The sequence below is a fragment of the Hyla sarda genome, chromosome 3 (genome assembly GCF_029499605.1).
Source record: "Hyla sarda isolate aHylSar1 chromosome 3, aHylSar1.hap1, whole genome shotgun sequence".
Classification (NCBI taxonomy): Eukaryota; Metazoa; Chordata; class Amphibia; order Anura; family Hylidae; genus Hyla; species Hyla sarda.
The window spans coordinates 102,371,695-102,398,430 of record NC_079191.1 but is presented as its reverse complement, the minus strand read 5'-3'; the positions used below and the strand labels follow the sequence as shown (position 1 = coordinate 102,398,430).

The following is a 26,736-nucleotide window of genomic DNA, read 5'->3' as shown; positions in this document are numbered from 1 at the left end:
TTCAGTTTTATTTCTCTTCTCTGCAGAGACAAAGGGGACAGATTGTCATCACTGCACTTGTTCTGATTCCTATGTAAGTGCAGCAAGCGATATATCAGTGATATAGGTCTTTTTTTCCCACATCAGTCACGCTAAAGTATTTCATAAGTGATACAACTACAGTCTGTCTTGTTTTCTCCCCGTCAGCTCTTACTAGCCAGAAGAGCAGCATCAGGCTGCATGTAACAAGAGACATATTAGCTCTGCAGCTAATCAGATGTATGGACTCACCTATTGTACTGTACTACTGTCTTCATTGTCTCTTAGAATGGACATACATTCTATCTACAGCAGTAATTTGTGCATAGGGTGACATAGGGAGACATAGAGGGAAACCAGCATGGTGGAGCTGGGTGGGGAAGTAGTCCAAGATGTTTTGACTTGTGATTCAATGTCGAATACCACAGTGCAACCTGGGAAAACCTGAGATGACAGTCATTTTGTATGCTGATAAAAAAAAAAATGTTGAGTCAAAAATGACAGAAGAATTGCGAGACCACCATGAAACACAGGTACAGACACTATATTATGAACTACACCAACTTTACAGCGCCTGTGGCATAGTCAAATAAAAAAAAATCCTGGAATATCCCTTTAATTATTGTCTTCATAGAGAGAGTGAGGATCTGCTGACTAAGCGAGGAATTAATGTCTAATATTAATGCATATTCAACCTACAGCTGTAGATTTCCTGGCTAGTACCCTGTGTTCTCTGGCTTAAAGTAGCATCAGCTGACAGCCAATCGCTGGCTATGTTGGAACATGGGGCACAAGCCAATAAGGCTGACCCCTCCCTTTAACCCATGTCCGCAGAGCAAATTTATGTAGCGTCATGCGACATTGAGTGGTTCTGCCCTGTTTGGCTCCTTGTCTTTGTGGCTCTGCCCTTAGATTGATACACCTATGGTTTTAGGAGACCTAGCAATGCTCCTGTATGGTAACCTTGGCTGCAACACACATCTTGTGACCAAAGATTGTTGTGTCACTCTTTAGGCTGTGTTGCATTGTAGCTAATGTACTTGAATTGGGTAGCATTGCAACCTACAAGTGGATGCAACACCTACCCAACAATCTCCAGAAATCCATCCAAGATGGATTTGTGGTTGCGTCCACTTTTGAGTTGCAAGAAGACCCCATTTGCTTACATCAGCTGTAATGCTGCACGATCCTGGATTGTGACAAAGAGTTGTTTGTTCAAACGACCTGTGTCGCAACCAAAGTGGTCCTGCAAGCCTAGCCTAAAGGGGAAGACTTTAATTTGTCTAGTCCTCAACTGCAGATAAAAAAAAGGACAGATCTCCACTTCAGCAAGCTGTTTCCATGCCAGAGAAAAAGAAACCGAAGAGCCATATGTTTTCTAACACTCAACAATGTAAACACTGGAAGATGGTGAAAGACGTATACACCAGATGAATGGACAACTTATGTATCCCCCGAAAGAGTAGATTTTTTTTCATTTGACATTCCACTAAAACAAAGTAACTTCAGGGATGCCAAAACATCATAGTTGAGTGTTTCCTCTGCAAACCACAAGTAGGACATTTTTATACCACTATAGTTTGTACTACATCTGTACAAGACTACCACATACTTCAATAATAGGTAATACTTCCGTACCTATTTTTACCTTCAGACAATATGTGCTGTGGCAATTTCTCTCACAGTGAAAACAATTATTACATTTTCCACATCTTGTTGCAAGTGTAAATAATGTCATTTACCAGATGGGAACAGTTTATTACCTAAGTCTCTATCAGTGTCTGCACAACAAATAAATGCATGGATAAGCATCTGCGTCCAAAGTCCTGTCACTGCCAAGTATGTAACCTTTCAGAATAGAAAAGGTCTGTATATCTATTTGTAGCTTATAGAAATAATACAACCTGCATTGTGTTGTGTGGCCATAATCTTTTTTTTCAATTTTATATTTTTTCAAGCCTTAGACAATGTAATTTGGAGAATGTAACTAGTAGCATTATACTGTATTGTAAGAAATAACACTGCAAAGACCATAAAGGCTTTCAATAGCAAATGCTGTTCTACTGTGAGCTTTACTATGCTCATTCATCTATAATGCAAGAAATACCTAAGTCAGCACATCTACCACTGTATGTGCAACACAAAGTAATGTAACAAAAGCTTTTACAAGAATATATACAATATGATGAAAGAGAAACAGTGGCTGAAAAAGGTTAAAATAGAGGTGTTGTCCATGTAGTCATCATAGAAGTATAGTGTTATGAATTATTTAATGTTTTCAAGCAGCAACTGTAGTCTATTAAAGATTCCAGAATCCCCAATATATATATAGTCATACATTGTGGATTGTATCTACAACTCCTGATGCTCTAGGCCAGGGGTCCTCAAACTACGGCCCGCGGGCCACATGCGGCCCGCGGAGCGCATTTACCCGGCCCGCCGGGTGTTTTTGCCTTAGGACATCCCTGTGTTCCCGAAAGATGCTTTCGGAACACAAGGATGCCTCTGAAGTCCCTGCGGCCCGCGTTTACTTTAAAAACGCGGGGACTGCCGGGAGCAGGCGCACGCAGCGACGTCACTGGCGTCCCATGCGTGTGCCCATGGCAACCGAGCGCAGAGCAGAAGAGAAGAAGCAAGGACGCGCGCGCTGGTAGTAGGTAAGTGTTTACCAGCGGCGCGTCCCTTCAGTGTTCTGACCACCGATCCTCCGGTCCTGCTATGGCCGGAGCGGTGGTCGGAACACTGAAATGGGGCAGTACACAGGCATACAGCCTCCAGCCATACTTTATGGCTGGAGGCTGTATACCTGTGGGGGAACATACTGCCAACGTAATTTGGGGGACTATACTGCCAGCCTAATGTGGGGGAACATACAGCACCTAATGTGGGCGAACTATACTGCCAACATAATTTGGGGGACTATACTGCCAGCCTAATGTGGGGAACATACTGCCAGCCTAATGTGGGGGACTATATTGCACCTAATGTGGGGGAACATACTGCAAGCCTAATGTGGGGGACTATATTGCACCTAATGTGGGGGAACTATACTGCCAGCCTAATGTGGGGGACTATATTGCACCTAATGTGGGGGAACTATACTGCCAGCATAATGTGGGGGACTATATTGCACCTAATGTGGGGGAACATACTGCCAACATAATGTGGGGGACTATATTGCACTTAATGTGGGGGACTATTTTGCACCTAATGTGGGGGAACATACTGCAAGCCTAATGTGGGGGATAGATGTATGTATGCATGTGTATGTATGATGTATGTATGATAGATGTGTTTATGTAAATGTATGTATGTATGATAGATGTGTGTATGTAAATGTGTGTATGTATGGTAAATGTGTGTATGTAAATGTGTATGATAGATGTGTGTATGTATGGTAGATGTATGTATGATGGATGTATGTATGATAGATGTGTGTGTATTAATTATGTGTGTATGATAGATGTGTGTATGTATGATGGATGTATAATAGATATGTGTATGTATGATTGATGTACAATATATATATGATGTGTGTATGTATGATGGATGTATGATGTGTGTATGTATGCATGATAGATGTGTGTATGTATGATGGATGTTTGTATGATAGATGTGTTGTGTATCAATGATGTGTATATGTATAATGTGTGTATGATAAATGTGTATATGTATGATGTATGTATGTATGATGTGTATGTATGATAGATGTGTGTATGATAGATGTGTGTATGTATGATAAATGTGTGTATGCATGATAGATGGGTGTATGATAGAGGTGTGTAGGTATGATAGATGTGTGTATGATGTGTGTATGATAAACACATGTATGTATGATAGATGTATATACAATGTGTGTATGTATGTATGATAGATGTGTGTATGATAAATGTGTGTATGTATGATAGATGTATGTATGATTTGTGTGTATGTATGATGGATGTATGGATGATAGATGTGTGTGTATCAATGATGTGTGTATGATAGATGTGTGTGTATGTATGTATGGTGGATGTTTGTATGATAGATGTGTGTGTATAATAGATGTATGATAGATGTGTGATCTATCATACATAGACACATCTACCATACACACATCTATCATGCATACATCCATCTATCGCAGATACACACATCTATCATACATGTACATATCTATCATACATACATTCATTTATTATACTCACATCCATCATACATATACCAGTCATATACACACCTATCATACTTACATATGCTGTACGTCAAAGCGGAAAGGTAGGGGGCCAGGGGGCGATTGGGTATGAGTCAGCCTAGGGCAGCACAAAGTAAAATACACCACTGATGGGTTGGGGAATATTGTTGCTCTCCAGCTGTTGCACAACTTCAACCTCTATCATGTTCTAACAGCCTTTTGGAGAGGATTTAAGATTCTGGGGGGGGGGGGAACGGAGGAGTCGGGAGAAAGACTTAGGGACAGTGCAGGAGTGGGATCCAGCTAAACTGAAAAGAAACAGTGTGTGACATTATTATTTTTATGGGCACAGTGTGTGGCAGGGTTATATTTAGAGGGTACAGTGTCAGTGTACAGCAGGGTTATATTCAGAGGGTACAGTGTGTGGCAGTATTCTATTCAGGAGACAGTGTGGCAGTATTATATTCAGGGGTACAGTGTGTGGCAGTATTATATTCAGGGGTACAGTGTGTGGCAGTATTATATCCAGTGGGGCACAGTATTTGGCAGGGTTATAATGGTTATTGTCTTCATATAGAGGATGAAAATCTGCAAACAGATTAAGGAATCAATGATGTCCGGGTGTCAGACTCTGTAGAGCAGATGTAGCTGGAAGAAGTCCTGACGTCTGGACCAGATGAAGAAGAAAAGGAAAGACAACAGTGAAGACGTCACTCAGGTCACTGATATCATTGTGTATTCTTCTGACTGTCCCATTAGAGCTCTAGTCACTTATAAATTCTGTAGTAATGATGGGTGAAACTGTTCCCTAATCTGTGGCTCTCCAGCTGCTGAAAAACTAAAACTCCCATAAAGCCTTAGAATCTCCAGGCGTGATGGGAGTTGTAGCTTTACAACAGCTGGAGAGCCACATAAACCGAGGTGATAGGTGGAGGCCCCAGCAGTCAGACCCCCACCAAAAAAGGCTGCTTATTCTAAAATGCCCGGGCCTATTTATGGTCCCAGTCTGGCCCTGATGCAGGGGGGTAGAGGGGCCCAGGGCAATTTTTTGCACCGGGGCCCTGTGGTTTCTAGCTACGCTACTGGGTTTGGGGCCCCCTAGTGGTGTTTTTATAAGCCATGATTTCTATAAGGCTAAGTTCACATATCCGTTGTCTTCCAACCCCCTATTCTCCGCTATGGATTCAAAAGGGACCATACTTTTAACAGACAAACAAACTAAAGTAAACTGATGCAAATGGATGCCATTTTTTCAAGTGACTTTTTTCATAGTTCCCTTAGAATAATGGAAAAATCAGTTTGCATACTGAACATACCCTTATTATTTAAAGGCTTTTTTTTTTTTTATTCTCTTAAAATTATTTACAACCTGGGACCTGCCAATAAAATATTTTGCTCATTTGTAATTCTGATGTCACTATGATGTCTCCAACCAGGCCAACTGTGATGATGTCATATACATTGTTCACCTGATGCCTAAGCAGCCATCAGCCATACATGCAGGAAGAAATCTCTGAAGTTTTATGTCCGCAATATATGTCACATCATTGTAGCATTTTCAGTGGGGGGCACCAGAACAGTGGTAGCACTGGACCATTGGAGGAATTATGGGTGAGTAAAGTTTTTTTCTCTTTTAATCAGGCTCTTGCTGGTAGATAATGTTTATACTTTTTTTTTTTTTTATGTCCAAAATATTATACTATATTGATTTAGATAATATCTTTTGCTTCCAAGCCATGTCTAAATACAGGTCTTCCCAGACTTTCTACTGGTTTATCATGGTATCATGGTTGATGTCTTTATGTAAAACTGCTAGTTGTGCTATATAGTCACCTTTGGTTCTATTATGCATGTACTTTGTGGCTTGTTATCAGGGGAATGTTAATGACCCAATAAGATGACATTCAATGCAGCTATCATATAATCATCACCCTGTAGCAAATGTAGAGAATTGTCTTGTGATGACAACCCCTGAACCCCCGACCATATGTCCATTAAGGGCATACGAAAGTTATAGATGGACTCTGGGGAGCCTAGGCTTCTACTCCAGTGCACCAAGCCTTCTATGGTCTATCATGTATTGCGGAGTTGTCTATATGGACTTATACAACGCTGCAGTATATAGCACCACTAGAAGCTTACTGATATACAATTATACAACGCTGCAGTATATAGCACTACTAGAAGCTCACTGATATGGATTCATACAAAACTGCAGTATATAGCACCACTAGAAGCTCGCTGATATGGACTTATACAATGCTGCAGTATATAGCACCACTAGAAACTTAATAATATGGATTTATACAACGCTGCAGTATATAGCACCACTTGAATCTCATTGTTATAGATTACTACAACGCTGCAGTATATAGCACCACTAGAATCTCTTTGATATAGATTACTACAACGCTGCAGTATATAGCACCACTAGAAGCTCGCTGATATGGATTTATACAACACTGCAGTATATAGCACCACTAGAAACTCATTGATATAGATTACTACAACACTGCAGTATATAGCACCACTAGAAACTTACTGATATAAAATTATACAACGCTGCAGTATATAGCACTACTAGAAGCTCACTGATATGGATTCATACAAAACTGCAGTATATAGCACCACTAGAAGCTCGCTGATATGGACTTATACAACGCTGCAGTATATAGCACCACTAGAAACTTAATAATATGGATTTATACAACGCTGCAGTATATAGCACCACTAGAATCTCATTGATATAGATTACTACAACGCTGCAGTATATAGCACCACTAGAATCTCATTGATATAGATTACTACAATGCTGCAGTATATAGCACCACTAGAATCTCATTGATATAGATTACTACAACGCTGCAGTATATAGCACCACTAGAAACTAATTGATATAGATTACTACTACACTGCAGTATATAGCACCACTAGAAACTTACTGATATGGATTTATACAACACTGCAGTATATAGCACTACTAGAAGCTCATTGAAATAGATTAATACAACACTGCAGTATATAGCACCCAGGGCCGGATTAAGAGCATCATGGGCCTGGTGCTGAAGATTGTGATGGGCCTTTTTTTTTATCAAAGTATATATATGTTCCCCTCACATATAATGCCCAATGTCCTGGCATTATATGTGAGGTGCACAAGACACGTGGGCATTATAAGTGCTTTATATGGGCACATGACAGGGGGGCCCCTGTCATGTGCCCCTCACATATAATTCCCCCTGACATGTGCCCCTCACAAATAATGCCCCCATGTCCTGTGCCCCTCATATATAATGCCCCATGTCCTGTGCCCCTCATATATAATACCCCCTGTCCTGTGCCTCTCATATATAATACCCCCTGTCCTGTGCCCCTCACATATAATGCCCGCCTGTCCTGTGCCCCTCACATATAATTTGCCCTTTTCTGTGCATGCACACCGCTCCCCCCAAGTTTTAATATTTCCCTTGTACCATACGGTGCCCGAGCACCTCTCTCCAGCTGTCACATTTCTCACACGCTGCTCAGTTCTTGCAGTGTGAGAGCTGCGGGGACATGATCTCCGGGCGCCGGCGCGATGTGACATCATCGCGCCGGCCTGCCATGGATGGCGTCCCTGTGGCTCACACTGCAAGAATGCAGCAGTGTGTGAGAAATGTGAGGGAGTGGTGGAGCGGGACAGCTGACAGCTTCTGCTCCACCATGCTATAGTACAGGAGGGGCAACAATCTCAGGGGGCAATTGCCCTGTTACCCCCTCCCCCCCTCCCACCCTGGATCTGCCACTGGCAGCACGGAGGTGATAGAGCAGGGGTCTCAAACTCAAATTATCTGGCGGCCACTGGAGGTAGCAGCAGGGTGAGGCTGGGCCGCATTACATATAATGTCCCCATCATGCGCCCCTCATCATCCACCAGCAACACTCCCCACCAGAAGTAGCACCTCCATCATCTACCAGCAACCCCCCCCCCCATTCCCCCTACCTCTGTGTGGTAATAACATGAGCTTATGGATGATGGGGGTGCTACTTCTGGGGGGGGAGCATTAGGCAGGCAGCAGTTTCCCCACATTAGGTAGGTAGCATGTTCCCCACATTAGGTAGGTAGCATGTTCCCCACATTAGGTAGGTAGCATGTTCCCCACATTAGGTAAGTAGCATGTTCCCCACATTAGGTAGGTAGCAAGTTCCCCACATTAGGTAGGTAGCAGGTTCCCCGCATTAGGTAGGTAGCAAGTTCCCCACATTAGGTAAGTAGCGGGTTCCCCGCATTAGGTAGGTAGCGGGTTCCCCGCATTAGGTAGGTAGCAAGTTCCCCCCATTAGGTAGGTAGCATGTTCCCCACATTAGGTAGGTAGCATGTTTCCCACATTAGGTAGGTAGCATGTTCCCCACATTAGGTAGGTAGCATGTTCCCCACATTAGGTAGGTAGCAGCTTCCCCACATTAGGTAGTAGCAGGTTCCCTACATTAGGTAGAAACAGGTTCCCTACATTAGGTAGAAACAGGTTCCCCACATTAGGTAGGTAGCAGGTTCCCCACATTAAGTAGGTAGCAAGTTCCCCACATTAGGTAGGTAGCATGTTCCCCACATTAGGTAGGTAGCATGTTTCCCACATTAGGTAGGTAGCATGTTCCCCACATTAGGTAGGTAGCAAATTCCCCACATTAGGTAGTAGCAGGTTCCCTACATTAGGTAGAAACAGGTTCCCCACATTAGGTAGAAGCAGGTTCCTCACATTAGGCAGAAGCAGGTTCCCCACATTAGGCAGAAGCAGGTTCCCCACATTAGGCATTAGGTAGTATCAGGCTCCCCACTTTAGGTAGTAGCAGTCTCTCCACATTAGGTAGCATTGTCGTCGTCCCCCACATATATATACACACACACAGACACACAAACATACACACAAACATACACACACACATATTGACACACTTACCTGTCCTGCGTTGCACTTCTCCACGGGGCGAGCGAAGTCACTGACGTCCTGCACGGGTCTGCGGAGGGACAACACATGCGCGATGTCCCTCATCAAACTCAGGCCGGCCAACTGGAGACACGGAGGAGGGCAGGGTAAGTGAAACCTTCCGTCATTTAACGCTGCTCGCCGGAAGCAGGATTAAATGCCTGAAGAAGTTACCTGCCCGGTGCCCAGAACTGCATGTCCCAGGTGTCGGGCAATACAAATTTCTCATTCCTGGTGCGGGCCACAAACTTTCGTTCCGCAGTCCGCAAATGGCCTGCGGGCCGGGAGTTTGCGGCTTGATTGTCACGGCGCCGGTCGGTCTGTGCGGGCCATTTGTGCGGGCCGCCGAGCCTATTTTAACGCAGGGGCCTGGAGCTGCCGCTCCATCTGCCCCTACGTAAATCCGGCCCTGATAGCACCACTAGAAGCTCACTTATATGTATTTATACAATGTTGCAGTATATAGCACCACTAGAAGCTCACTGATATGGATTTATACAATGTTGCAGTATATAGCACCACTAGAAGCTCACTTATATGGATTTATACAATGTTGCAGTACATAGCACCACTAGAAGCTCATTGATATGGATTATAGGACATCTGCAGTGATATAACACTTATCCCCTATCCACAGGATAGTGAATAAGTGTTTGATTGCGGGGGGTATGACTGCTGGGACCCCCGCGATCTTCCAAATGGGGCCCCGGCATTGCTGCGTGGTGCACTGGCTAATGCGCGTAGCGTCGACCTCACTGAGTTCAATGGTACGCCCCCTCCCATACAGCTGATATGCATTTATACAGCCTCCACTCAAGGCTAGGTTCACATGGCCGTTCTCTCCCGTCCCGCTATTCTCCCGTCATTGCTGTTAAATGGACTATGCTAACAAACGGATGCAAACTGATGTAAAGGAATGCCATTAAGATGCATCCTGTTGCATCAGTTTTTAATCTGTTTGTATCCTTTATTGGTTGCTTACACCTCTTGCTCAAAAGTAATAACAGATTAAAAACAATTGAAAAAAATTATGCAAATGGATGACATTACAGGCTCATCTGTTTGTCATAGACTTTAATGTATGTTAAATTTCCTATATCCATTTCTAATCTGTTATTTTTGATGGAGAAAGAAAATACTGCATGCAATGTCTTTTTTCTGCTAAGAATAACGGAATAGGAGCCAAACGTGTGCAAGCCGATGAAACAGGGCTGTAAAAAAATCCCATTGACATTAATGGGATCTATTTACAGTTTGCAAGCCGTTTGCAAAAAGCTTGATTGGATTTGAGAATGGGCATGAATTAATGGGGACTGATGTTAATGTAAATGAGCCCTAAGCTGATGGATTTGAGAAAGTCACCATCAATGCAGCTGGGAAACACACATTTTTTATTTTATTTAAAGGTACTGTAGACACACATAAAAGGTATAATGTCACCAAGTAAGAAAGAACAATAAAAATATAGGTAAAAAAAAAAAAAAAGATTTTAAAAGGAGAAACTTTCTCACTTTCCAAAGAATGAAAACACAGCCAAAACTACTTAAAGAAGATGTCCAGCGGTAATAAGTGTCTGATCGTGGGGGCTCCGACAGCTGGGACCCCCGCAAACTCCTGTACAGGGCACCGACTCTGCCCCAACTAAGCTTCTGTGTGTGACATTTTGTACCCAGCACGTAAGCTCATCCAAACATGCCCCCTCCATTCATTTGTATGGGAGAGTCAACAGCTTTTGCATGTCTCTGCCTCTCCCATAGAGATGAATGGAGGGGGTGTGTTTGGACCAGCTGACATTCTGGGTACGAAAAGTGCTCTAACAGAGCAGAGCCAGGGCCCCGTGTGGGTGGTCCCAGTAGTTTCCTTCCTAAGGTAAAGTTGTTATACCACACACAACCTGAGAACTGGTGTGGTGCTGTTTTTTAAGAAATGATCCTTTTTTTTTTTTTTCATTACACTTTCACAATTTTATCAATATTATGCAGTTGATAGGATTGTTATCAGTACGACAGGAATCGCTGCAGCTTTCCTCCAGCTGTTGCAAAACAACAACTCTCAGCATGCCCAGACAGCCAAAGGTTGTCCGGGCATGCTGTGAATTGTAGTTTTGCAACAGCTGGAGGTAACCCGTTTGGGAAACACAGGTCTAGAATACTTTTAAATGACCATTTGAGCATGCAAAGCATTGACACTATGAAGCAATGATTGCAACTACTGTACACAATAGCTGTAAAAGGTATAACAATGTACTAAGCAGACATGATATTACCACTGTCATTATGAAACACCATATTAACAAAACACAATGAAAGACAACAAACAGCAGCAGAATAGACCGGAGGTAGAGTAGCATACCTTGATGGATGACTGACGTGGAAGAGAAAGAATGTAACAGTACATTTAAATGCACTGGGCTGTCAAGGAAGACCTATCCTCCAGCTGGAACTCAGGAGGTAGGTGCAGACAAGAGTTGTGTGCTTATTATATTACATGAGAACTTTGTCCTGCGGACCAACCTGAGCAGGGTGTGGGTGTGATCATCTGATCTGCTATTGCCTGTACGGGATCTGTAGGAAAATGGGAAATCGAAACAAAAGACTTAATTTGAATCTACCAAAGCTGGTAAAATATTGGCGGCTTCACCAACTGCCAGGCTATATTATCTACGCAACCGAAGGGTGAAATAGTTGGGTGAATCCAGACTATTATGATTTTATTGTATCTTGTTACTTATTATGATTATTAGTTGTTTCAATTAAGATCATCTTGAGTAAAGAACAATAATATTCCTAAGCATAGGTAATACTAACACTATGTATCATTACTTAAAAAAATATAGAAAGAATTTATCATTTGCAGTATTGTTGATATCTGGTCCATTTGTAGAAGTTCCCTGGTGTATTTTTGGATTGTGCATCAGATTTATGAAATTGTCACACTGTCTTTGATAAATTAGGTGCATGTTTACAACATTCTAGTGGGATTTCTGAAGGATGACAGCAGACTTAAAGGGGTACTCCGGCGCTAAGACATCTTATTCCCCTCAATGCAAGCCTATGGGAGGGGGTGTGACAGCTGTCTTGCAGAATCCCATTGAAATCAATGGGCAGTAAATTTCTGTGGAATTTCTAGTGAAATTCTTCTGTGGAATTCTGCCCCTAATACTATGTTCACATGTGGGAATATCCGCACAGAAAATCTCTGTGCGGATATTCCCAGGGCTGCTCGGAAATGTGCCTTCTTATAGATAGATGGCAATACATTTCCATGCGGAGTCCGCAGAAAGAATAGACATTTCTATTCTTTCTGCGGACACTGGAATTTAAACTTCCGCATGGAACAGTGCAGCAGAATCCCATTAAAATTAATGCTGCAGAATTCTAATGTGAAATTCTGCATGGAAATTCCATGTGTGAACAAAGCCTAAGCCTGCTCTGGACTGCAGGTCTGTTTGCACAAATGTTTGTGCCTAATTTAAATTGATGCAATTAATAGATTTGTCTTCAGCGGCTACATCAGATAAAAGGTGGCTTATCCTTAAAGTGCATTTCAAAAGTGGCATCAGTAGCACTGGGTTTCAAAAAGTCACATATTTTTGTGAATGAATTTTTTTACAAAATGAGGCTAAAAAGGGTGCAGTAAAACACTGCCCCTATAATGCAAGCAGGAGTTACTGCATGCATCTCAATAAATCCGATGCATCTGAGGCTATATTCATACATCGGAATTTCGGTGCCAGATTACACATTGGAATTTGTCACAGAGATTCCATTGCAGCAGAGTCTTGTTGAATTTAACAGGATTCTGCTGCACTGTAAACCAGGCGGAATTTCTGTGCCAGATGCATCTGGCACAGAAATTTAGTTTTCCGTGTCTGCAGAAAGAAACACACATTTTTTCTGTGGACTTCAGACGGAATGCATAACTGTCTATGAGACGGAGCATTCCCATGCGGTTCTAGCGCTAGCATGTTTATGCCAGCGCCCGCAGTTTACACAATTTGTGGAATGTCCGCACAGAGATTCTTTGTGTGGACATTCCTTGGTGTCAATATGGCCTAAGGCTTCCAATGCAGCAGCCTCACAAATGTATGCCAGCTTCATGCTGGTTTAGATTTTTAATACAATTAATACTGTACTATGTCCGGCGCAGGGGTAGCCATGCCCCCTTAGAAACATGCCATGTCCCCTGCCCTTTTGCTTACTGAGCACAGTCTGACTGCGCAAAAAAAAGTGTTTATTTGGTAGGTTAAAGAGTACCTGTCACCAAATAAAACTTTTAAAATAGTGTTCCTTGTATAATTAGCAGACCCTTTTCTGTTCACTTGCTTTTAAAATTATCAACATAAATATGTTTAAAATGAAATAGAAAATCGGCCACTAGATGGCGCTGTTCTGGTCCCTGCGGCAATTAATACAGCGAGTTTGGTCTCCTCCAGGCCTGGTAGGAGACCAAACTCAGGAAGTGCTTGTGGCTGCACTGAGCTTGATTGACTGTTGTCCAAAGCCTCACAGAAAGCTGCAGAGACTGAAAGATGCAGAGAGTTAAAGCTGCACAGAGCCTCACTGAAATCTACACAGACTGAAAGCTGCACAGAGCCTCACTGAAAGATGTACAGACTGACAGCTGCACAGACTGAAAGCTGTATAGACTGAAAGCTACACAGAAGTAGCCTGAGGTCTTCTATTTATCACAGCTCTGCAAAGATGTGAGGGCGGAAGTGGTCCCACAGCAGGCTTCAGTGATGTCATGCCTGCTGGTAAACACCCACTTTCTCCTGCTGGGAGATTGCACTATATGAACAAGAAGAACAGTAAGACACAGAGCTTTTTAAAGTTCTGAAAATATTTTTTCATGGCAGGAGGGGTGTTAGAAGTAGTTAGGGAACATAGCCTGAGTAAGTTTAGAAAGGTTTATTTGGTGACAGGTACTCTTTAACATACAATGGTCATCCTGGAATGTCCTTCTTTTGATGACAGTTTCTTATCTACTTTCACAAGGCTCACAGCATTATTTTATGACTGGAATCTGTCCATGTGAAATGATATGTGGTCATTGATGTTTATATTTAGCATGTTTTTTTTTAGTATATACAACATCACAGTTAGAATACCTGTCACCAAAGAAACTTTTCTAAACTAACTCAGGCTATGTTCCCTAACTACTTCTAACACCCCTCCCGTCGTTAATACATTTTTCAGAGCTTTACAAAGCTCTGTGTCTTACCGTTCTTCTTGCTATTATAGTGCAATCTCCCAGCAGGAGAAAGTGGGTGTTCCCCAAGCAGGCATGACATCACTGAAGCCTGCTAGGGGACCATTTCTGCCCTCACATTTTTGCAGAGCTATGATGAATAGAATACCTCAGGTTACCTCTGTGTAGCTTTCAGTCTATACAGCTTTCAGTCTGTGCAGCTGTCAGTCTGTGCAGCTTTCAGTGAGGCTATGTGTATCTTTCAGTGAGGCTCTGTGCAGCTTTCAGTCTGTGCAGCTTTCTGAGAGGCTCTGTGCAGCTTTCAGTCTCTGCACCTTTCAGTCTCTGCAGCTTTCAGTGAGGCTCTGTGGAGCTGTCAATCAAGCTCAGTGCAGCCACAAGCACTTCCTGAGTTTGGTCTCCTGCCAGCCTGGGAGGAGACCAAATTCATTGTATTAATTGCAACAGGGACCAGAACAGCACCCCCTAGTGGCTGATTTTTCTATTAAATTTTAAACATATTTATGTTGATAATTTTAAAAGCAAGTGAATAGGAAAGTGTTTACTAATTACAAAAGAAACACTATATTAAAAGTTTTATTTGGTGACAGGTACCCTTTTAACCATTGTATGCGGAGGCCAGAACTCTATAGAAACCTAGTAATTGATTCTGAAGCCCAAACTGTCATGCAAAAATAGGAAAAAGTAAGGATTAAAGAAAAATAAGTAGATAACTAATACATATAAAACAAGCCCTTCCTTATAAAGGTAAGAAAGATCTGCTGGGAGCTGTAAATCACTGTATATGTAGAGAACGGGAGCTTCTTTAGGGTCCTGTACAGTACACACAATGGGGGAGATTTATCTAAACCGTTCCAGAGGAAAAGTTGCTGAATTGCCCATAGCAACCAATCAGATCGCTTCTTTCATTTTTGAAAAGGCCTCTGAAAAATAAAAGAAGAGATCTGATTGGTTGCTATGGGTAACTTATCAACATTTCCTCAGCACTGATTTTGATAAATCTCCCCTAATGTCCCCCCCAAAAAAAAACATGGAGCCGCCCTCATCTGGTGTCCAAAGGAGCAGCTATCCCTGGCACGGGTAAAGAGGGAGGCACTGTAATGTAGGGAGGTGCTACCAGACAGCCAGTCAGTGCATGCACTTCAGTAATACAGGGGTTTTACCAGTGAAATGCCCATTCTGATTGGTCAGTCCTTCCAGCCATTGACACATTTGCAGATCTGGTCTGTATCTGACATTGTATCGTGAATATACGTTCAATTTACAATGGTCCAGAAAAGACCATTGTATGTTAAAAAATATTGTAACCTAAGGCCATTGTAAGTTGAGGGATCACTGTATTTGCCAATGCTTACCTGCCTGACTGCATTGTGCCAACTTAACACTTTGGTGAAGAAGAGATAATGCAATGGGGTTGTTTTCAGAGATAGGCCTAGGCCACACCAGTGAAGAGGAATCTTAATGATTCAGTCTAAGACATTGTGGACAATTGTATGCTGCCAACTTTGTAGGCACAGTTTTAGGAAGGACTTTTTTGTTCCAGCATGACTGTGTCCAGTGCACAAAGGTCCGTAAAAGCACTTACTAGTGAGTTTGGTGTGGAAGATCTTTACTGGCAAGAATGGAGATTGTGAGCCAGGCCCTATAGTGCAGCATTCGGTAAACAGTAAAAAGAACAGATGGACTCTGACAAATGGTATCAGTTTGCATCCTTTTGCATCTGTTTGTTATATGGTACATTTAGCAGAAATAACAACAGAATAGCCAAACGGGAGAAAAAGCCATGTCAACCTAGCATTAGTTTACTTAAGATAAAATGGAAGCATTGCAAGGCCATGTGCCCAGAGATCAGCTGATTAAAAACAGAGTGACTGCTCATCTAGATATAAAAGCTGAGCTGGGATTGGTTGCCATAAGCAAATCAGACACATTCTTGTCTCATAGATTGAATAAATCTGGGCCAATATGTTTTTTTTTTTTTTTGTTTTTTTTTATAGATAACCTTTGTAGTTCATGTGGCATGGGGCGTGGCTTACTGGGAAAGGGAAGTGCTGTTGCTAAAAGTACCATGGGTTTAGGGTACGACAAAATCCGCCAAGATATAGCAAAATTTAGGTGTAGATTTTTAGGCCAACTTCAGGTTGGCATAAAAAGTTATACCAGTCTAAAAAGATGACACACAATGTATCAGTGTGAGCCATTGTTCTAAGTTTGGCACATCCTTAGACATCTAAGTTCATATAGATTGCGGGCAGTGCCCTCTTTTTCTCTCTGTCAGTCTTTCATTTGCTGATTCAGGTCCATAATACTTTTGTTTGTGCTATATGAATCTCAACTCCTTATCATATATACAGCGCCCCGAACTAAGGGTGCACCATAAAAATAAATACGAATATTAATTATTATTATGCAGTCTAAATATTAGGAAGCACTGATACATTTAGGCCATTGTATAAGATCTGATACAAGTGTAGAGCAGTACATAGCGTATAGGACTCCACATGCCAGTTTGATGCTCTCCTCAAGGAGAAACTTTACCCTTTCAGTCCCACAACAAAGACCTCTCGGCTTACCAGCCAACTCCTTGGTATGTACTTACAAGGATTAAAGGGGTACTCCGGGCCCTAAGACATTTTATCCCCTATCCAAAGGATAGAGGATAAGATGTCTGATCGCGGGGGTCACGCCACTGGAGACCCCTGTAATCTCTCATGCAGCACCCACTTGTGTGAGTTGCCTTGCAGCGCTGGAGGCTCGGAGTCTGAAGCCTCACGACCACAGGGCCGGAGTATCGTGATGTCACGACTCTGCCCCGTGTGACATCACGCCCCGTCCCCTCAATGCAAGTCAAGGGAGGGGGCATGACGGCCAGCCCAGTGGTCGTGAGGTTTCAGACTCGGAGCCTCCAGCGCTGCATGTAGCTCACACAGGTGGGTGCTGCATGAGAGATTGCCGGGGTCCCCAGCAGCGGCACCTCCGCAATCAGACCTCTTATCCCCTATCCTTTGGATAGGGGATAAGATGTCTTAGGACTGGAGTACCCCTTTAAGAGCTGTCTACACATAGGGTCCATTCTCCTTTTGGAGAATGTTCTAGCTACCTCAAGTAGGTGGCACCGGAGAACAAGATCTTTCTATTCTGGAGGAGGGCAAAACAAGTATCAGCCCACTGCTGTCTAAATGTATGGCTAGGTGCATTTTGCTTAGAGTGGTATCTTATGTCACTAGCTTTGCATCTTTCTACTGCCTTAAATTGCAATCTCTTATTACTTTATGACTAATTATTCTTAGTTGTACACCAGTATATAGTATGCGCCAAATTTATATACATCATTGCACCCTATCTATGAATAAAGCACACTTCCAATAAGTTTCTGCTATTTTCGCCATACCAGCCATTTAAAATTTTACAGCAAGCAAACAGTAAGCAAAAAACCCAAAGAGTTAATTCAGGTAGTAAATGTACATGATAAAGCACTAAACTTTAAGTTACATTGATAACTCTCTGTGCCCAGATGGTAACAAGCATTTTGTTGTTGAATGGGAGACATCAATAAGATATGCACAAACAATATTTTGTTTGTATAGGAAAACAATAAACATAATACTGTACAAGATATAAATGTAAACCCTATGATCCCTCCTGTAAGTTCTAGGTATCATAAAATGATCTATAATGACATGATGAAACATGAACACCAAAACACTTTCATCCTATCTTCTGCTGTTTATGGCCATCAGGACTGTGAATTAGCCTTGTTCTAGTGAATCTTCATGTGCAAAAATTCCTTAAATGATTACCGTGCTATTATATACAATAATATGACATAACTTAGTTACTAAAGTGCATGCAGTTTGCTGCCACAAGCTGTGTGTGTTAGTCTATTAAAGGATACCTCAGCGATGTACAAATTGTCCCCCATCCTAAGGGGATAAGTGTTAGATTGCGGGGGGTCCAACTGCTGGTGCCCCCCGCTATCTTCCGAACAGAGCCCCGGCTCCCTGCATGGAACGGCCATTTTCGGCCAACATGCCCCCTCCATATAGTTCTATGGCAGAGCCGGAGCGCTGCTTTCAGCAATCTCCAGCTCTGCCATAGAACTGCATGGAGGAGATGTCGTCCGCAGCTTTGTGCTGTGGTCGAAAATGCTTGCTTCATGCAGGGAACCAGGGCTCCATTTGGGAGATCGCAGACGGTCAGGGCAGGCAGCACTGTAGCATGAACAGGGACGTGGCAAGAGGTCAGTAGGCAGGCGGCACAGGAGCAAGGTCAGGTCACGGAGCAGGTAGGTCAGGAGTACGGTAAGGCAAGACACAATAAACGCTTTCACTAGAGCACTGGGCACACAAACATCCGGCAAGAGGTAGAGGGAGTTGCACATACATATAGAGAAAGGACAGGTGCAAACACTAATTAATGGCGCACTGGCCCTTTAAATCTCAGAGCTCTGGTGCACACGCACCCTAGGAGCCGGGGCCATGCGTGCCGGCGGTGTGAGAACGCTGAGGAGACAGAAGGAGGTAGAGGTGAGTGACGCCCCGAGATTCACATGCGGGTGCGTCCCGCGATGCAAATCCTGGGCCCACCGGAGGACAGAGGGAGAGTGCACTCACGGACAGTGTGACTGGCCGGAGTGCTTGCCGTAAATATATATATATATATTTTTTTTTTTTTTTTTATATACATATATGTATATACAAACACATATAGATGGATGTATTAAAATGAGAATATATGTGTATATATATTTATTTATTGATTCACCATTATTACTGAAACAATAGAGGGAAAAAACGTGTTGAAAAGACTATTAAAAATGTGAAAATAAAGCTAAAATGTTGTTTAACAATTAGATTGTGCAAAAAAATAAAAAAATTACAAGTAAGAATCGCTTGAAAAAGACGAGGCAGGCAAAGGAGCAAACAGCCAGAGAATTTACTCCGTTTTCTGAAACTTTAAACATACTTTATTTTTATTTTTTTAAACTGTAAATTTTTATTATAAGTTTTGCAATGTAGACACAAACAACATCACAGGCAGGGGAGAACAAGGCCCTGCAGCTCAAGTCAACAACAGAAACGAAGCTCATGAAACACATGATAATAGAACAACAAAGTTAAGCAAGCCATACACAGGAGTTAGGAAAAGCCCAATCCCAGGCACTCAAAATTTAATGATTACAAGGAAAAGGAGGGGTGGGGGGGGGTGGTAGTGAGGAAGGACAAACACCATACCGGCAAAACACATCAAGGAAAGGGGAGACAAGGCAAGGAAAAAGGTGAGAAGAAAAAAGAGAAGGAAGAACAACCAAGGACCCAAGGAAAGGGTAGAAACTAAGGGGGTTGCCTATCGGTGAACCTATCCCAGGGATCCCAAACCGAAAGAAAGGCCAGTGTTGTTCAAAGAGGCTGTGAGTGACTCCAGGGACCTAATTTACCGTAACCTAGCCACTAGATCATCCTCCGACGGAGGTAGAGTTTGCTTAGCTTAGCTATAAAGGTCTTGGCAGCTAAAGTAATATGCAGGAACAACTTAAGGGGCATTGCCTCAGATTTAGAAAGGTTGACCTTATAGCCAGAGACGAGACCATAGGTAAGGAGAAATTTATAAAGGGAAGGTAAAGATATAAGGGGGTTAGTAAGAGTAAGCAAGACATCATCTGCGAAAAGCCAAATCTTAAATTCCTTACCATGAATAGCCACACCAGAGATGCCCGGGTCCCCCCGGATTAAGGCTGCCAGTGGTTCAATACATAATGCAAAAATCAGGGGGGACAAAGGGCATCGCTGCCTAGTACCATTATAAAGAGGAAAAGAAGTAGAAGAGGCACAGGGAAGTTTAAGCAAAGCGGTAGGAGAGGAGTATAGGCCCCGCAGTGCTGTAAGGAAGTTACCAGAGATCCCAAACTTCTGGAGAGTGGCAAACATAAACAAGGCCTTTTCCACGTCTAAGCTCAACAGCAAGGCCTGCCCTGAACCCTGATTAACCACATCGATCAGGTCCAGAACCCTTCTCGTGTTATCTCCCCCCTGGTGACAGGGGATAAACCCCACTTGGTCTTTATATATAAGGGTAGGTAAGGAAAGAGTTGAATAAAGAGACCAGTTTAAGTGAGAGGATAGCTGAGAAAGTTTGATAGTACAGATACGTAAAACCATCTGGACCCGGGGAGCGCCCTGCAGGGAGGGACTTAAGAACATCAGCAAGCTCCTCAAGGGTAATGGGAGCATTCAGGACCTCCCGATCAGCAGCAGAGAGGACCGGAAGGCTACACCTAGAGAGGAAGGAGTCTAGAGCTGCAGCATGCTCCCCCGGGTCTGAGGGTAGTTGAGAGGGAAGAGAATACAGTTTAGAGTAATAGTTCTGAAAAAGACGAGAAATAGAGTCAGGGTGATACTGTAGAGTCCCTACCGAGTCCCTCAGGGCAGAAGGCGTTTGTGAGGCCGCCCGATCCCGAAGGCGCCCGGCCAGCATAGTATGAGCTTTATTGCCTTTTTCATAGAAGCGCTGTTTGGCATAAAGTAATTGTCGCTCCACCGTATGGAGGGCCAGGTCTCCCAACTGGGACCTCGCAGCTACCAAGCGCCTCAGGATCGGGAGGGAAGGAGCAGTCTGAAGGCAAGCCTCCAGGTCAGAAATTAAAACCCTGAGTTCCCAGGAGCGAGCCAACCGATCCCACTTCTGTCTAGAGCTCAAAGCAATGCAATGACCTCTGGCCACAGCCTTGTGGGCCTCCCACAGTATAGCTTGGGAAGAGACAGAACCCTCATTGGCAGTAAAATAGTCAGTAATGCTTTTAAGGATCGAGTCACGGGAAGGAGGGGACTTAAGAAGAGAATCATTAAGACAGTGACAGCGGCGAAGAAAAGTAGAAAACGGAGAAAAGGAGACAAGGACAGGGCCATGGTCAGACCAGGAGATAGGTTCCAAGGAAGCAGAGGTGAGCATGCGTACCATGGGGAGTAGTCGATGCAAGTATGAAGTTTATGAGGGTGCGAGTAAAAAGAAAAAGACCGGTCGGAGGGATGATTAATACGCCACAAACCAAAAAGTGCGGCCGAGCGAAGCAATCGACGGAAAGGGTAGAAAGGCGAACCTGCACCGCAGGAGGAGGGGACCCAGAGAGCGAATGACTGTCAACCCTAGGAGAAAAGACCAAATGTGTATTCGGGGCATACACATTACAGAGGAGTAGTTGCTTATCACCCAGGGACCCTTGCAGAATAAGGAACCTACATGATGGGTCTGCATATGAGGAAGTAACCTGCAGATGGCACGTTCTAGAGATCAGTATAGCTACTTCATGTACTTTCCTGTCAGCTGAAGCCAGGAACAATGGTAAAAATGTGGGAAAGAAATTGAAAGGAACCAGTCTTGTCAAAGTGTGTCTCCTGAAGATAAAAAACACAATATCCGCTTTAACGGTTACCGACTCCCTCTGCAGCAAATGCCTCTTCATGGGGGTATTGAGGCCTTTCACATTCAAAGAGACACACTTAGCCATGAGGGTGCATTAGAGGGAGGAAGACATGTTGTATAGGGTATTCACTCAGCAGTGCAGAAACGTCAAGGGTGGTCCACTCAGGAGCGGGGGTCCACGGCAGCGGGTTGAACTTCTTAGGAGAGGTATTTCCAGAGAGAGCAGTCAGGAGAAAAAACAAAAGAATACATGAGGTGGAGATAAACAGAAACACTGGGAAAGGGAGAAATAACAAAAGAGACCAAGAAAAAAACACTGGAACACTAGCCAGTGGGGAGGCCAAAATGGTTAGACTAAGTAACAAAATAGCGTAGAACATCGCCATCTCGTTAATTGCCATAGCCTCAAGGAGGGAAGGTGGAAGAACACACCAGAAAATGGAACCACACAGGAGGACTAGAGTCCTACCCAGAGGCCAGGCAAAAAGAGAGAGAAACTACCCTCGGCACTATCCCGAGGGATAGGTATTAGAGACATCTGGAACCTAGAATGCAAGGATACAGACAGAACAGCATTATAAAAGAGCAACAAACAGAAGTCCCAAGTCTGGAACAGTCCCCAAACCCGAACCAGCAAGGAGCAGATCAGGGAGGGTCCAAGCCAGGTCTCGGTAAGCTGGAAGGAGAGCCAGCACAGCCCGACCAATGGTGCCTCCCTCGCACAGGCTGCCACACCGGGGGCAGGGGCGGGGGAGGAGGGATCAAGCCCCAGTCCGTGAGGTGAGGGACCGGGAGTTCAAGGGTTGAGCAGAAGTCCTGTAGATCTGCAAATGAGCACAGAACAGCAGAGCGTCCATCCCTTCTGGCGTGTAAAGTGAGCGAAAAGGACCATCTGTAGGGAATCTGACCACGGTCCAGTTTGATCCAAAATCATGTTTAATATGGCTTCAAAGGTGACATGTAGGTCCTCCGCCTGTGTAGCCTCTGGAAGACCACGGACCCGGATGTTATTGCGCCTCCCCCTATTTTCTAAGTCCTCCACATGCGAGTGCAAGTCGGTGAGAAATTCGGTCTGGGCAAACACGGTATCCTGCAGCTTGGAGATGTAGGCTCTGGTAGAATCATGGGCCCCCTCAAGATCGTCCACTCTATCCGAGACATGTTGGAGACCCTTACGCATATCAGCGATTTCAACTTTAAACATACTTTAAAGTGTGGGGTTTTCTTTCCAGAAAATTCACATGATTTTCAGAGTGGTTTTCAGAAAAGACAAGTGATTTTGGATGAAATGTAGGGAACATGCCAATTTTCCCGAAAACAACGACCAATTTGTAGGGCTTTTTTTTCACTCAGAGTGATTCAGATTCTGGCAGGTTTTAGGCGTTAAACCCGACAAAAAGAATCGGAATCCTGTTAGTAAATGAGGGCCAATGTGTTCCCTCTCCGGGTGTCTGTGATTTTCCATGCTGAATTCCATAGTGTAAACATACTCTAATGGTAAATACTTTTGCTTCAAAAAAGGCAAATTGTCAGTTTTTGCAGGTGTAGACTCTATTCTCTGCAGCTCTTGGGAAAGCTGTGTCACCAGCCAATAAAGCTTACTTTGTACTTACTAATGTATTTGTACCTATATATATCTTTTATGTACATTACCTGAGAGAGTCGTTTCCAGCTGTTCTAGTACCGTATTTTTCGCCGTATAAGACGCACTTTTTCTTCCCCAAAACTGGGGGGAAAAAGTCGGTGCGTCTTATATGGCGAATACACCCCTATCGCGGCGGTCCCTGCGGCCATCAACGGCCGGGACCCGCGGCTAATACAGGACATCACCGATCGCAGTGATGCCTTGTATTAACCCTTCAGACGCGGCGATCAAAGCTGACCGCCGCGTCTGAAGGGAAAGTGACACTAAACCTTGCTGTTCAGTCGGGCTGTTCGGGACCGCAGCGATTTCACCGCGGCGGTAACGAACAGCCCGACTGAATAGCCGGGTTAGTGCTTACAGGACACCGGGAGGGACCTTACCTGCCTCCTCGGTGTCTTCTCCGTTCAGGGATCCCCTGTATGGCCGGCGCTCTCCTTCCTCGTCATCACGTCGTGATGGCGGCGACGGAGAGCGAGGATACCCGGCCGGCAGCAGAGACGTTCCGGAACAACGGGGACGCGGCGACAGCGATGGAGCGACATCCAGGGCAGCGGCGGGGACACGTGAGTACTACCTCCTATGCAGTGGTCTTCAATCTGCGGACCTCCAGATGTTGCAAAACTACAACTCCCAGCATGCCCGGACAGCCAACGGCTGTCAGGGCATGCTGGGAGTTGTAGTTTTGCAACATCTGGAGGTCCGCAGATTGAAGACCACTATTGGGTTCAAAATCTTTATTTTTTTAGATTTTGCACCTATAAATTGGGTGCGTCTTATACGCCGGTGCGTCCTATAGGGCGAAAAATACAGTAACTTTTGGGAGGTATCTAAACATTATACACTAATAATCCCAGTCTCAAATACAAGTACATCATTGTTCGCTGGTAAAGAAATCTCACTACAATCTTTACGTCTTTTCAGTAGTGGCTTTCCCAGCAGTGCTCCTATGAGGCTGTAAGAGACATAAGCTTCATATCTGGAGGCTTCAGGATTTTCATTGAGCGTCAGATATAAAAAAATATCACCATCCATAACCTACTGCCAGCTTAGAATTAGAGGGTCGTCAGCATTGTAGCCACAGGCGTAAATATAGCAATGGCAGCTGCTATGGGGCCCACTAAGGAGCCAGAACATTATACCTTACATTAGGGAGTAGTGCTATCTAACACTATAACTTGGGTTCTCTGACATGATCTATGATATTGCTGTTATTCATAAGCCTCATGGTCAATCAAAAACATAGTGTTTTGGCAGCAACCAATAATATGTAGAGGTATTTTACCATTTACCATCTTTACTATTGCTTATCGGGAAGAATTGCTTTGTACATACCACACCTTATGGCTAGTGTACAGCTTTGTACTATGGAGTCGCCAGGCTTCTATGCAGTGCCACAAATGCTCTGAAATCTGGCAGCTAATGCGGTTAAAGGGGTACTCTGGTGGAAAACTTTTATTTTTTAAATCAACTGGTGCGAGAAAGTTAAACAGATTTGTAAATTACTTTTATTAAAAAATCTTAATCCTTCTAGTACTTATTAGCTGCTGAATACTACAGAGGAAATTATTTTTTTCTTGGAACACAGAGCTCTCTGCTGACATCACGAGCACAGTGCTCTCTGCTGACATCTCTGTCCATTTTAAGAACTGTCCAGAGTAGGAGAAAATCCCCATAGCAAACATATGCTGCTCTGGACAGTTCCTAAAATGGACAGAGATATCAGCACTGTGCTCGTGATGCCAGCAGAGAGCTCTGTGTTCCAAAAAGAAAATAATTTCCTCTGTAGTATTCAGCAGCTAATCAGTACAGGAAGGATTTGTAATTTACAAATCTGTTTAACTTTCTGGCCAGTTGATTTAACCCCTTAAGGACGCAGGACGTAAATGTACATCCTGGTGCGGTGGCACTTAACGCACCAGGACGTACATTTACGTCCTGTGCATAACCGCGGGCATCGGAGCGGGCATCATGCGCGGCTGATCCCGGCTGCTGATCGCAGCCAGGGACCCGCCGGCAATGGCCGACGCCCGCGATCTCGCGGGCGTCCGCCATTGACCCCTCAGGTGCCAGGATCAATACAGATCCCGGCATCTGCGGCAGTGCGCGATTTGAATGAATGATTGGATCGCCCGCAGCGCTGCTGCGGGGATCCGATCATTCAGAACGCCCGCACGGAGGTCCCCTCACCTTCCTCCGTCCGGCTCCCGGAGTCTTCTGCTCTGGTCTGTGATCGAGCAGACCAGAGCAGAAGATGACCGATAATACTGATCTGTTCTATGTCCTATACATAGAACAGATCAGTATTAGCAATCATGGTATTGCTATGAATAGTCCCCTATGGGAACTATTCAAGTGTAAAAAAAAATGTAAAAGTAAAAAAAAAGTGAAAAATCCCCTCCCCCAATAAAAAAGTAAAACGTCAGTTTTTTCCTATTTTACCCCCAAAAAGCGTAAAAAATAAATTTTATAGACATATTTGGTATCGCCGCGTGCGTAAATGTCCGAACTATTAAAATAAAATGTTAATGATCCCGTACGGTGAACGGCGTGAACGAAAAAAAAAAAGTCCAAAATTGCTACTTTTTTTATACATTTTATTTTAAAAAAATTATAAAAAATTTATTACAAGTTTTTTATATGCAAATGTGGTATCAAAAAAAAGTACAGATCATGGCGCAAAAAATGAGCCCCCATACCGCCGCTTATATGGAAAAATAAATAGAGGTCATCAAAATAAAGGGATTATAAACGCACTAATTTGGTTAAAAAGTTTGTGATTTTTTTTTAAGCGCAACAATAACAGAAAAGTATGTAATAATGGGTATCATTTTAATCCTATTGACCCTCAGAATAAAGAACACACGTCATTTTTACCATAAATTGTACGGCGTGAAAACGAAACCTTCCAAAATTAGCAAAATTGCGTTTTTCGTTTTAATTTCCCCACAAAAATAGTGTTTTTTGGTTGTGCCATACATTTTATGATATAATGAGTTATGTCATTACAAAGGACAACTGGTCGCGCAAAAAACAAGCCCTCATACTAGTCTGTGGATGAAAATATAAAAGAGTTATGATTTTTAGAAGGCTAGGAGGGAAAAATGAAAACGTAAAAATGAAATTGTCTGAGTCCTTAAGGCCAAAATGGTCTGAGTCCTTAAGGGGTTAAGTAGAAAAAAGTTTTCCACCGGAGTTCCCCCTTTAAACACCCTATTTCAGCCTTTTCCTACTAAAGCAGCTTATATCATATTACAGGAGTGTTTCCCAACCAGGGTGCCTCCAGCTGTTGCAAAACTCCAACTCCC

General features: G+C 43.5%; 1 protein-coding gene across 4 annotated transcripts in view; it reads right to left on the bottom strand.

Moving 5' to 3' along the window:
- PLS1 (plastin 1) overlaps window positions 1-26,736 on the bottom strand; it is a 130,706-nt gene that overhangs the window by 92,268 nt on the left and 11,702 nt on the right. For all 4 annotated transcript variants that reach the window (XM_056564806.1, XM_056564803.1, XM_056564805.1 and 1 more), the window contains one exon: window positions 11,509-11,720. The gene's annotated coding sequence lies outside the window, so the exon portion shown is untranslated. The remainder of the gene's footprint in view (window positions 1-11,508; window positions 11,721-26,736) is intronic.